A 14,356-nucleotide genomic window follows, 5' to 3' on the forward strand; every position below is an offset into this window, starting at 1 on the left:
ATGAAGCTCACTTCACTTCAACCTCAAGTGTACAGTAAATTCTACTGAAAGAAAAACTTTCCTATCTAAATACAAAATTAATTCTATGTTCACAGACTATGAAAATTCAAGTTATTGTCATCTAATGAACCACAACTTCTGCAGGATTCGGGCCTCTTCATTAAAAAGTCGTTTGAACTGAGGAAAGCGGGCTTGCTGAATGCATTAGTTGTTCTTGTTTTATTATTATTTTGTGATACATGTAATGTTATCTTTGTAATTTGCTATCGATCCTGGTTTGTGGATGTTAAAATGCAAATAAATGGATTGAATTGTTATATTGGACATGTCCTAGCATAGATGAAGGGCGACCAGTTGACAAATACGAATTACTTTGGCCTTCGTTCAATTTTTGGTTACCGGGATTAAAAAAAAAAACTAAAAAAAAGTAATAACTGGCTGCTCAAGGCCCGATGTTAGGCATGAATACCCATCCTCGATATTCCAGGGTTTCGATCACTTACATGTACGATCTCTACAAACCTAGACTATCTCATAGTAAAACTGAAGGCAGCTCTGGGGCACAAATCTGAACCAATCACAGGTTGCAAAAATTTCTTTGAAGACGAGAGAGAGAGCGACACCCTACTTTAAAGCCACACGGTCAACCACAGTGTACCGTTATAAAAAAAAGGGATAAACAAATCTAAAAATTTTAAACAACTTCTTTTCAAGTTGTGATTGCCATTTGGGAAATGCCATGGTGACAGGGACCGTGAACATATATACAATCTTTAAAACAACTTCTTCTCAGGTTCTGATAGGTATAGAGAGACTCTATACTGGAACTGTAGCATGCTTTTGAAACTCAAGGATGTGTATTAATATGAATGACATTGGTCTTTATTAAAGGTCACAGGGGTCAAAAAGGCTAAAAATCTTTAAACGACTCCTTCTGAAGTTATTGATGGGCTATGAATACCCGATATTATGTCAAATGCATGGGTTACAGGGGTTGGGTTAAAGGGCAATCCAATTTGTAAATATGAATGACCTTGACCTTAATTCATTCAAAGTTATAGGGGCCAAAAATCTAACATCTTCCCGATGTCTTGTCAAGTTCTTGAATGCTACTTAAAGGAGATAAAGGGTAAAACATGTTTCTTAAATAAAATTTAAGGCCTTGACCTTCATTCAAATTAAAGTCCACAGGGATAAATTCATCCTCAATACTCTAGGGGTTACTCACTGTTATTATATCTTACACCTGGACGATGTGATAACAAAACTGAAGGCAGTTCGAGAGAGAGAAAAAAACCGATAAATCATTGGCTTGCAGATGACAATTGATGAGACAGGTAGTCTGGTTTTTTGATATACATAAAAGAAATGAAGAAAGGTACACTGTTGGCTGTTTGGTTTTGAATTTGGGTGTCACCATCTGTAATCTTCTGAAGGTGACAAATAAGAGCACAGCTGATGAAGAACTGATCCTTACAGAACACCAGAAATAGCAGTTAATTCCTTAATAAATAAGTACTTTTTATGTGCTCTAATTTGATTTCATGCATCTGTAACTTGAACATATACGTCAGACTTTACTTAAGATAGTGATAAGATGAAGCAGAAATAGATATAAGATATTACCATATATTATATATTATATTATATATTAGATATGTTTCTGGTTGAAGATGACCTTAACTGAGAGTAGCATTGTTATAGATTCCATTGTGTACTTCCTCAAGCGCATCTAAATATCGTCTATAGTATTTTATCACCATTGTTATAGATTCAGTATTTACATGTGTCTTCAATTTGCTGTTTCGTGTGTGGGCCTAAGGGCATAATAAGTCAACAAATATGCATATCATTTGTATTTCTATCAATTTTAATTCAAAATTATTGGAAATCATGTGATATTTATATTACGTATACATTTTGATAAAAAACGTGTCCATGCATTCCTTTGACTAGAAATAATCCACAAAAAATATCACCAAACCCGACCTCATTTGTATATTGTACACATTTTTTCTTGTAAATATCATAATTTTCAATTACAAAATGCACTGAACACATTCTTGCAAAAACTATTTTTGTTACATTGTATATAGGTCGGTTTTGCAGGAACTTAATTTCAAATATATATCTTTTCATCAAATTAAATCTGTTTACATGCAGTAGAAGTATGGATTTTCTATGTGATGTGTTTGCATTTCCATTTGGATAATGATTTTAATAATACACATATTTTCCAATAATGAATATACACAAAACGCCAAGCATAACTGAAGTCAATAGTCTAACAACAGAGCTAAATGTATCGCTAGTGCTTTGGAGCAAGTACAGAAAATAAAGTTTAAAATGTATATGCACTGCAAAGAAGCATAGACATTTCAAACAGAACATCAAATTACACCTGAAGGATACAGCACTTGAAATTTATTAAAAATCTCAGAATTGGCCAATGCAATACACTTGGCAATATTTACGACAATAAGTCAAGAAAATTTCAGGATAGACAGCTCAAGCCTTTAAAAGTCGATAGTCACATGTATGTTGCTATAGACTGACCAGCAGCCTCTTTGAACTTAAATATTGAGAATGGAATTGTACATAAAAACTTTTACATTCATCTGCACATGTATTGGTAGTATAAAGTATATAGCAAATATGATTATTAGAAACGTCAAGAGTTAAGATTAAGAAATAATTTTGAAAATAAAAAAAATAAGATGTCAGTATATTTGTCAAAATCATGGACAATCAATTTAACTCATTAACCTCTGGAGACATATTTAGACTCTTCTTAATCAAAGACTTGACCAGTCCATCATACAATTTCATGGGTGAATGAGTTATTAATTAATACAATGTACATATAGAGTAAAGCTGCATATCAACTAAATTTAGAGAAAATAGCAGATAAAAGTTTCACTGCTTTTAATTAATACTTAATAATCAAACTTGCAAATGAAAATAGAAATCTATAATACTTATGACATTTTCATAAGTGTAGCATTTACCAAAATGTCTTATTCAAACCATTAAAGAATTCACATCAGAGACATGTCATGGTCACAAAATAAGTGAACAAGTGAAGATCTGACATACTATAAAAGATGAATCTTAACTTTCATATATGATAATGGTATGTGCATGGAATACAAACGAAAGATAATCTATATTTTCTCATTTTATGCAATACACTGACAATGATACACAAAAAAATGATATTGATAAATATACAAAAATTAATGTACTGTACCACATTTGATCCAATGAGCACCCTTACAGAAATATATCCCTATCTCCTTTTTTTCAGAGTGAGTCATATATTACATGATCTGAGATATATATATATAGTAATAATCAGTGCAGTGTATTTTGATCTAAAGAATTGTAGAAATGTCAATTCAGTATTGTTTTTTATGCGAAAATTGGTCCCAACAGTTTGTCAACTCCTAATATATTTGAAATGGATCGTGTCAATGACTGAAAAGTCAATTTTACTCCATTTTGCAGTTACGCCATGTTTTAATTAAGTGATTAATGCATTAAGTTGAATAATTTGAGAATTTTATCACATCCAATCAAAAACCAAAGGATTGACCAATCATTATACCTTTAGAATCAATGTATCACCTGGATGTGAGCACATTCAGGCGGCAAATACAGTACTGTTATAAAGTTGTCTCACGGATTTTCACACACTGTAATAGCGATCAAATAAAAGTACAGGTTTTTATAGTATACCTTCCCGTAGTTTGTCTCAAGCGACGTATTCCTTGAACAAATCAAAGATATCTTGGTGAAATTTATTACAATGTGCCAATTTCCCCAGCAATGGTTTTAAAAGCAGGGCAGATTCTGTTAGTTTTTCAATTAAATGACGATTACAGGAACTATTTCTTTCCAGCTGCCTGAGGTTGTTTGTATTTGAGACTATTGAATGATTTTTGAACGCCAGTAGACAAACATCCATTCAACGGTAATTACTAGGGAATAAATTTATATTCAAAATCCAAAAATGATTGGTGTCTGACACAATAGGTGTTAAACATGACTTTTGATATTCATTCCTGAGATTATTAATTAAGGTCTTGACCATTATTTTATTTTTGTAACCCCGATGTCATAAATATGGTACAACATTGTATATAAGTAAATTACTGATTTTGTTCATGTAAGTTGAAAATAACCAGGTGTGTCAAGTTTCACGAACTACGATTCAAGAAAAGTTGAACTTGAATAACACTTCATGCAAGTCATCAGTGAACGATATTAGAAAGATTTGTCCGTTAAAGCATTATTATGTAAATTATGTTTTCTGTAATATACTATGGTCTTACTAGGTCCGATCCACTATGATTTTTCCATACAATAAATTGTTACAATAAATACACCTCGATCAAAGGTTCCTTAACATGTAACTAATACCTGTCACTTCCCAAATTGAGTTATACGATAATGAACCATTTTAATATGTATAATTTCGCCCCGTAAAATAATCAAATGAATAGGTCAAAAAGGAACAAAGAAGTGGGAACAACACAATTTTCGAAATATATGCAGCTTGATCTTTAATGGATAAATATCATACCCCAGAAAGTATCATGTCATGTTATATCAAATAACAGAAATTAGAGGAGCTGAAATCATACAGAATGAAGTTTACACATCTTTTCTCACTGATAAGAAAAATCCTTTTGTTTCAGGAACCCTACCCCCATTTTATTCTAAACTAAAACAAGTTTATTTGAACAAGATTTTTTGTCATCATCGTAAATTTTTGTGAAATTATTGTTCATTACAACGTTTTTTGTGAAATTTTGAATTTTTAACATGAAATATGTCCATTTTGTTTTTATGTTTTTGTTTCCAAATTTGACACCACAGTTTTAAAGGAATAACGTCATCAATACAAAACCATGGAACACTTCTACATAAATACTAACCACAAATGGTTTCTACCATCAATTAAAAAAATTTGAATCACGCAAAATAAAAGTGTCCCATTTCAAGTGTTGTACCGTATTTTGTAAAATCCATGAGATTGATTTACTGGGACTATGCATTAAACCTAGAGATAGATGTATAATTTGATTCCATCGCTTTGGTATTTGATTTCATTATATATTTTAAAAATCAATATGGATATGTATTATTATTTTTCAAATTTTTGATTACAAAAATATCCTTTACGTGGCGTACAAACCCAATCTAATTCAAAACATTTTCCTTAATTTTACTTCAAGTTTCAAAAATATGAAGAATTGGCGCGATTATTTTTCAAATGCCCGAAAAATTTAAGGTACGTTTTCAGCACTATATCCTTTCATTAATGAAACCGTAGCTTGCGCTCTGATTGAGGCTTTGCCCAAATTTAATTTCATTAAGAGGTGTTTACAATTAGCGGCTGATAATATATACACTATTAAAACACCACTGTATTGTTCATATGAACAATATCATTTATCACTCTCTGCCATCTAACCATGGCGGATTGTGTTCTGAGCATAATTCAAAACATTTATTTGTAATAAATTTTTGACCGCCCGGGCAATTCCCAGTTTCATTCAAACAGTGATTAAATAGTATTAATACAGATAGTTCAAGCTAACGAAGATTTTTAATTTTGAAAAAATGAAAAAAATTGAAAAAAAAAGAATAAAAATTTCCTCATAAAGTAAAATACGCAATTCCGAGGCGATTAATTAAACCCCAAAGTGAAGACGCACATAATCTGTGTTTATTTGGTTATATACTGTGGTATGTTCTCAAGCGTCACTGGCATAAAGTATATTGACCATGGATTCCCAATGACCAAATATCCGGCCTTTTACATTGACAATGCACAGACAGCATGCTGATCATTTAGCAATAGCCTAGTTAGAGTTTTCTCTGCATAGTGATAAAAAAATATGGATATACTGAATAAATATCATGATCTTATTGGATTGTTTCAAATTATTTTCCTAATTTCGATAAAAAGAGTCGATTTACAAGCCACTCTGATTGTTGTTATTTTATATATAATAGACCATAATTTTCATTTTAAACTTCGTTATAGTATGTACAGTAGGCAATTTACAAGATAGATTGACTTTACGATCATATACTAATCGGTAAACTAATCAGAGTAGACATCAGTAATATCCATTATGAAGTCATTGGCAATAAATTTGAAAGAGTAATTTGTTGCCATATTATAGAAAATTTAGCCCGATCAGGCAAGTTTAATATTACATGAATATTAAATGCAATAATATTATCATTGCGAATAGCACATATCCACTACGAATGAATATATTCCGAAGATCCGATGATTAATTTGTTTCTGAGAATTAGCGTTAAAACTTTTTATATTTGCACTCAAATACATTTCTAAATAAGTCACACACTCTATTATCATGTTATATTAGTAATTAATGCTCATTTTGCCAATGAATTGTAAACAGCTTATTTTTTTTAAAAAGCTGGGAACATTGAGTTATTTTTTGCATTACGATCTGGGAAGTTGATGCTGATCCTGTAAATCTGGGGTCAAGGTTTATTGTGGCAAAAAACAAGACTGTATTGCCAAACCAGTGAATTGTATATGTTATTATTTGTTTTACCACGGGCAAATTTCATTGTTTACTTTATGACTCAAATTAAGTATTTAATGTGCTTTTAACATAAAAGTACATGTAACATAATAAAGGATATTTGCCAAAAAACTGGATTTCTTGACAAATATTATGTAATTAAAAATTTGAATAGAGTTTAAATCACGGCTTTGCATAAATTCAAGATTTCAAACCATGAGTATAAGGTTATTAATTTGTTATTTGCAAATCAGACAAATGGGGAATCGCCCATGGGATAAGTAAATTGATCAAATTATATATTGCATTTACTTATTATGATTCAAGTTTATTTAAAATGTAGTTAACAGCTAAATTAGACTTTATCATTTTTAACATTTATAGGTTGTAACATAGCATGTCATGAAACATAGTTTCACTCCAAACTGAAAAATTAAGAGGTTGTTTGAAGTTCCAGGCTTTGCAAAATTTACGATCTCGCAAGTGTTGAAAGTCGTAATCTTGTTATTTTCAAAATTCTAGGACCGCCCTGACGTAAAATATCTACCCGCCCGGGAGATTTTACTTTACACTCAATATGCATATAACCTTTAAAATGTGCAACATTAAATACTTAACTTAAATTAAATTGTAGTGCCAAAAAAAATAGAAAATATTGAAAAAATAGAGAAAAATTTCAACTATTCTGGGCTACACAACCTTGAATATGTTTAACTGAAACCAAAGGTAAAACGACGAGTAATATAGCATCGTGTTATGTAATTTCCGTGAATTGTTCGATATTAAATTGAAAAACAATGTTATTTTACCCATGGAATTCACTTTTAATATGGATTTAATTCAAATTTTATTAGTATTTGGCTTACGGAATTATAGCTGATAAATATCTCAATATATGTAATAAAAAAAAATCAAGTTACAAATATGTTTAGTTAACTAGAATTAATAAATTAATAAACATAATTGAAAATTGTTCTTGATTATGTTTTATTGATCGATTAATAATTATAAACTTATTTTAATGTTCAGTATTTATTTCAGCTTTAAGACCGTCCATTTGCATATGTAAGCATAAATTATACAACAATAAGATATATCGTACCCATTCGAATCATATAAACTTTGATCGTAGTTTACGGACAGAAACTTGATTTGTAATTAAGAAAGAGTTTTTTTTTTTTGTATCTGATCATAATTTTTCTTTCGGTTTTAACTTCCTGTTTTAGGTACTAAATGATCTTTTAGATGTAATTTCATTTTCTAGCTCATATCATATCGTAGTTTACAACTTAAAAGTAACATTATGTTACCGGGCGGTAGGTAAAATAACAATTATAAATCAATTAATTTTCTTAGTTCCAATTTAGAACAGGTTTTTTTTTCAGCTTTAGTTTGACTTTTCATGAAATTGAGTGTTAACAAACGTTAAATTTATCCTCACTAAACTGATTTACATAACTCCTGATTAGTATCAAACGGGAAATTTGTTACCGTTTATTATCAACATGTTTTATCGTAATGACTACCGTAAGTTTGTTACCAGTCCAAATAACAAAATATATAATTAATGATAGTTTTATTTAGAATCTTTCAATATTAATAGTTTTATTAAATATATTTTGAACATTTGTTGATTTTACAACAGGTCCTTTCACATAAGATAGTACACTCTCTGTAGTCCAAAAAATAACATTTACTTTGTCAAATTTGTCAGGCTATTTAAATCAGAAAGTGCATCAAAAACAACACTGACCGTTTTTTAGCCAAATAACATATTTTTCAATTAATTAAAATTCATGTTTTGCATTGTAAAGTGTTTTGACCAGTTTAGATCTTTTTACAATTTAAATACAAATTCTGTCCGTAAACACTTATTTACTGACTCCTCGAAACCTAAACAAAATTTCAATATAACATGAGGATATTAATTTATCGCTAATTGTATCAAGGACTATTTCTAAATTGAATGCATTTAAATATAATTATAGCGATTCCAATGCGATAAATATGATGACAGACTTCAATGTCAATAGTTTTTCAACAAAAGTTGTAAAACTTGGTTTTTACCAGTATTGGGATCGCAAATTCCGGAACTATGTTTTTTAGCTTTTTACCCAAATTCTGGATGGTGTCGTGAAGAATAAAACTGAATAACCACACATTTGTGGCTATATGTAGTTGTAATTTGCAACCAGATACAATATAAACTAGTTTAGAAATCATTCTGTAAACTTATTCAGCAGCATCAATATCAAATTTTAAGTGGATTGCGAAGAAAATAAGAAAATTTAGTGATCACTGCATTTCATTTCAATATATAACCGTGACATTATTCACAAAATACAACAAAGTGGTGTCGTGGTAAGTCCTGAGCTTTCTATGGAGACGTCCGGGGTTATACCCTTGTGTCATCAGTTTCTACTTTTATTTTTTTTTTATTTCATATTTTTATTTGTTGTTAATTCACCATGCTTGATGAAAATATTCTTTTTATTTTGTCTTTATATTTATTTTTGTTTTATTTTATTTTTATTTTCCAAAAGTTTATTCCAAACATAGACATGTACTGTATATAGCATATACACTAAATTATACGAACATCCCACTATTACGGCCACTTATTTTTCAGTTCCGAGAACAGTTTTTTTATAATCTCTTCAGAAAATACAATCACACGCTATTCCGTTTTAACGACCAATTTTACCATAATCCCACACGACCACTAAATAATTGACACTATACCCTTTGATTATGACCACAGGCACATGTGACTTCACACCTCGCTGTGCCTCACCTTTCCGCACGCAGCAACCCGTGACCAACTAACCCGCAGGTACATCAGTCAGTCTTTTGTTTCCGTCGACCTAATTATCAGATTAATCTACCTGTACTAGGAGAGTGTTAATCGCCATCATTTGCATACTTGGAGTGACATCTGGAGTTGATGTCATTTGATCGAAACCACAAGTAATGCAACGTTCTTTCGATAGCCCTGGTTTTAAATCGAACGATTTAGAATTTTTCATTTTTTAAGTTGGACGTGTAACGCCAATGGAATTAAAAATTTTTCTTAATGTATGAGAATATATTGATCTTATTTTTCAGATATTTATGAAGTACCGTACAACGTCAATCATCTTATTTTCAATAGATGTGTCATGGAACTATTTTGTTGCGGTTAATCAATCCCCGATTAGTTAAAAAGTACGCTTGAACTATTGCACAGTAGTCTTTCAAACACTTTAACATTGTGATCGTAAGTGTTATTATTAACTGACCAATCATTGCACATGGCGGGATAATTAAAATCGATTTACGTAAATATCTTTAATAATTTACACAGATCAATACCAATTTTAAAATGTACCACAATTTCTTTATTAACCTCATTGATACTATGTGTATAATTAAACCAAGACATAGATAATTTAATTACTATAATAAATCTTCTGATTTAAAAGAACGATGATGTATTTGAATAATAATTAAAACATAATAGAAAGTAATGTCTAGAAAAAGTATTTTCATTTAGATTGTCCAACAATTACTTCAGTGAAATTATTTTCAGTTTTAAGATTTAAATAAGACACACACCATTAAACTTTATTTATCCATTTAATGAAAAAAATATGTCTATGCTCTAGAAATAAAATGGTAACAGTCATTTCAAGTCATAAGAAATTTTTAAAATGTTCTTTGTTGTTATATAATTGTTTATTTTACGCATGCATTAGAAATTTGATAAGATTAAAATTACCCTAATGGCCGACAAAACCCCTTAATGTGGTCAAAATAGTATTTTGGAGTGACCGACAATTTACATATATAAAATTTATGTCAAATGTGTTTAAACCTTCCTATGACAATGACTGCATTGTAAATTGATACGCACAGCATAAATTTTCATTTTTGGGTTAACATTTTTAAAAAACTGTATATATGTCAAGTCGTTTAATTGTGATAATTTATTTTAAATGCTAAAAATTAATTAGATTAAATTGTAATAATTTACCTATCGGACAATGGTCATTTTATAAAATACAATATGCCTGATTTATGAAAATTCAGTTGGATTCAAACCTTCAAGGCGGTCACTACTACGGATATTTTTGGATTACCAGATAGGTGAACTTGGTGTGTATGAACATTATTTCAAATTTCTGAACTTTTATAAGAAACCTTTTACATTACAGACAAATAATTATCACTACTATTACAATTACCATTTGACGAGTGAACTTTCATTTTATTTTCATGTAATGTGCACAATGTTTTGATATATGAGAACAGTTATACAATAGTATTGAAAAGCAAATTCCACTTGAATTTCTTCGTTTTGTGTCCTGTGATAATTTATAACAATTAACCCGTAAACGGTTTCGAAAGAAAAAAACACCATTCAAGGAAAAAATTAACAACATTTTCATGTAAAAAATTGTGAAAATTCGGAGTAAACTTCCACAGGTAAGCCAAGTATTTACGCACAAGAGTCCCCGGGAACCAATAGCGAGACCCCAACCTTGGAGCACCAAGATACTTTTGAAAATCTGCTTACGCATTTCAACAATGGATACCACATACAAAACCGAAATGTGTACTCAGTAAAAATAGAGACAATTTAAATCAACGACACGAACAACGTTTTCTAGTTTAAAATACCAAATCAAACCGAAGATGGACAACGTTCATGTTGACGAAGCCTGTCAAACAACGGCTTACAAGGCAATCTTCATTAGTATTATGTCATCTAACAGCCCAACAAATTCGTCGCCTCGGAAATCATTGTTTTTAGATGTGGTAAGTGGGTATTCAATTGTTTTCAAAGCACGTTATTAATTGAGTGAACATTTCAGGCAAAATGAAAATTTCAATGTGAGGTTATTTTCATCTTTTCAATTCAAAATGGCAAATTCGGACATTATTTTTCACGTACTTGTTTTGTAAAGCGCCCAATTTCGGAAATCAAATTGTAATCATAAATCAAAAAAGTTTTTTTACAAAATGCAAAACAAAAAACGCATTCAGAGTTCATCTTACAAAAATTCAATCGTATGTGTAATTTCCATTTTCGGAATTTACTTTAACAGAATTCACCACAAAAAAACAAAAAGAAAATCAAAAACAATGCAAATTGTAACACCGATCAAAAGCAACAATGGCACAACATGAAAACGATTTGGAAAAAAAAGCTCAAAAAATCATGAATGACAATTTATGCACTGAAAATGAACGCTTGAAAATCAGAACTAAACGAGAATCAAACTTAATACCAATGAGCTAAGAGTCAGCTTTGCATTGTCTTTTTAATTTGTATAAACCAGAGTGAACATGAGCATTTTGAAGAATGCATTTTTTCTTTAAAAAGCGACCATAAATCTGGTCAAAATAGATCGTTCGAAAAAGTATATAACATAAAATACAAAGGAAAAACTATGGGAATGCAAATTTTAAAGCAAATTCAAAATTTCTCAATTCTATTTTCTGAAAATTTGCTTTTTTAAATTTTCAAAAAACAATTCAATGCTTTCGAAAAATTATGTCAAAATATACGGAAAATTTCCTTAACATAACCATAGTCCTTTATTTCGTAGCCAAATTTGAAGACGAGGAAATTTTTTTCAATTAATATTTATTAAATTTTTTAGTTTTTTGGAATTTGAATCAGTATTTTAATGCAAAATTTACTTCTATTTGAACACAGTTTAAATGAAAATTCAATAATGAAAGTTATTGAAAAAACTAACAGTTCATCCACATGTTTATTACATGTGTACTGTTAATTTTTATGAACGACAATTATTGAATGAATACGTTACAGTTTTGCATAATCCCTAGAATTTTGGTGTACTTACAATTATCAACACTAGACACATTATTTAACAAAATAAAACATTTAGACTCTCGGGACAGAGTTTGGTTCCTGAAAGAAGGAAGTTGTCATAGAGAAATTAAGATTTATGTTCTTTGACGTTTATAACTGAATTGTATATTTTTACCTAATTAGATGTGTATGATAACTATTAAAATCTACCCTAAGGCAGATTGTGGTCTTATTTTTGTGGAGTGACCGACAATAACATATAGTATTTCACATGTCAAAGTTTTATAATAAATTCCTTGAGGCAATGGTTGTTGCATTGATAAGCTTAAGTAGATATATTTTCATATCAAACTGTCCATAATATATTCTTGTCAATCCGTTTAATTATTGATGTAATTAACTTTATTATCATATGACTTCAATCTTGATTACATCCGGGTTTACCTATCGGACAATGGTCATTTTATTATAAAAACCCATGCCTGATGAAATTATTTATCATTAACATCAGTTGGATTTCAACCTTCAAGGGTTACCCGTCACTAACGGATATTTCTTGGATTACCAGATAGTGAACTGTGTGTGTGAACATTATTCATTCCGCAAATTCTAACTTTTATTTTGGATCGCCATCTACGGAAACTAATTAGATATCTACAATTGGATTACTTAAATACGAGTGAACTTTAATTAATTTCTATGTAATGTGCCACATATGTTTTGATATATGAAAAGAAAAAGTTTACAATACAAGAAAAAAGCAAATTCCACTTGAATTCTTCGTTTTGTTTGCAAAGAACATTTACAATAAGCAACGGTCCGAACTTTATTTAATGAAAAAACAATATTCTTTACCAAATAAAATTAAGTCATTATAAAATTCCATAATTCATCAAACTTTTAAAAAATATTTGTAAATTATTGTTCAAATTTTTTTGATTAGATACGCATTTTAAAATATGATATGATTAAGATTCTAATGGCCGACAAAACTAATTGTCAAATATAGTAAATTTGCAAATTTATCTTAACCATTGTTTTATATCAAACTGTTTTTTTTTTCCCCACACACGTACATGTACATACTCAGCATGCTATGTTATGTTTCTTAATGCGATATAAATGTAATGTATCATGTCATGTCAAGTTTACGTTGATGTCCCATGTATTTGTAAATGTGTTAAAATGCAAAAAATTCGAACAAAAAAAAAAAAATAAAAATATATATATATATGATCAGTATAAATATATACATTTATATATACATGTATATTGCATTTTTCATAAAATTTCAATTTTGAAACAAAAATACAGTACATATATTATGTACCGGTCAGCTAGGATACAGAGTTTTTCTGTTCTTGATCGTCATGATCATAGAAGAAACCTGGTCCACCTCAGAATTAAGACCACCTCGCATTAAGACCACTTTTACTCAGACCACTTTGGTGAATGTGGTTTTAAAAGATAGGTTTTAATGTAAATACTGTTATACATATTCTCAACACATGTTTATATAATGTTTCTGACGTCCCTTGCTCATACACATTAATTTTCATTTACAGCGGTTCGGAGCGGTAGGGAAAGTCTGGGTTTTCGAGAAAAAATATTTCAAAGATTAAAAGGATAGATAACCACCCCATATATACATCTCTTCGTATCTGTAGCAGTGCGCAGCCAAGCTGATTGAAAAATTGTGATACATTGATCATGACCACTTCAAAAAACGAATAAGCAGTGATCTAAGATGGCTGTTTTATTGTTTAGAGGATTCAAGTGTTTTCAAGTAGTTTTTATTTCATCCAAATGCATAACAAGCATATAGGGGAACAGTACAATTATTATCATTATAATATGACATACAATGTATACAAGTATAAGATGGCGGAGGACAATATTTTCAGTATTTCAATATACTAATAAGCTACATATGTATAAAAGACGTGATCACAACAGAACCTAC

This window comes from Argopecten irradians, chromosome 8 (genome assembly GCF_041381155.1).
Source record: "Argopecten irradians isolate NY chromosome 8, Ai_NY, whole genome shotgun sequence".
Classification (NCBI taxonomy): domain Eukaryota; kingdom Metazoa; phylum Mollusca; class Bivalvia; order Pectinida; family Pectinidae; genus Argopecten; species Argopecten irradians.